General features: G+C 48.0%; 1 protein-coding gene across 1 annotated transcript in view; it reads left to right on the forward strand.

The window, feature by feature from the left end:
- The window catches only part of atad1b (ATPase family AAA domain containing 1b), a 10,714-nt gene that overhangs the window by 2,602 nt on the left and 7,768 nt on the right, over window positions 1-344 (forward strand). The gene's annotated exons all lie outside the window — the stretch shown is intronic.

The following is a 344-nucleotide window of genomic DNA, read 5'->3' on the forward strand; positions in this document are numbered from 1 at the left end:
AGAGTCTGCTCAAAGAGAGTCTGCTCAAAGAGAGTCTGCTCAAAGAGTCTGCTCAAAGAGAGTCTGCTCAAAGAGAGTCTGCTCAAAGAGTCTGCTCAAAGAGAGTCTGCTCAAAGAGAGCCTGCTCAAAGAGAGCCTGCTCAAAGAGAGCCTGCTCAAAGAGAGTCTGCTCAAAAACAGTCTGTTCAAAGAGCCTGCTCAAAGAGAGTCTGCTCAAAAACGGCCTGCTCAAAGAGAGTCTGCTCAGAGAGTCTGCTCAAAGAGAGTCTGCTCAAAGAGAGTCTGCTCAAAGAGAGTCTGCTCAAAGAGAGTCGTCTCAAAGAGAGTCCTGCTCAAAGAGAGTC

This window comes from Nematolebias whitei, chromosome 17, assembly GCF_014905685.2.
Source record: "Nematolebias whitei isolate Nwh7 chromosome 17, NemWhi1, whole genome shotgun sequence".
NCBI lineage: Eukaryota > Metazoa > Chordata > Actinopteri > Cyprinodontiformes > Rivulidae > Nematolebias > Nematolebias whitei.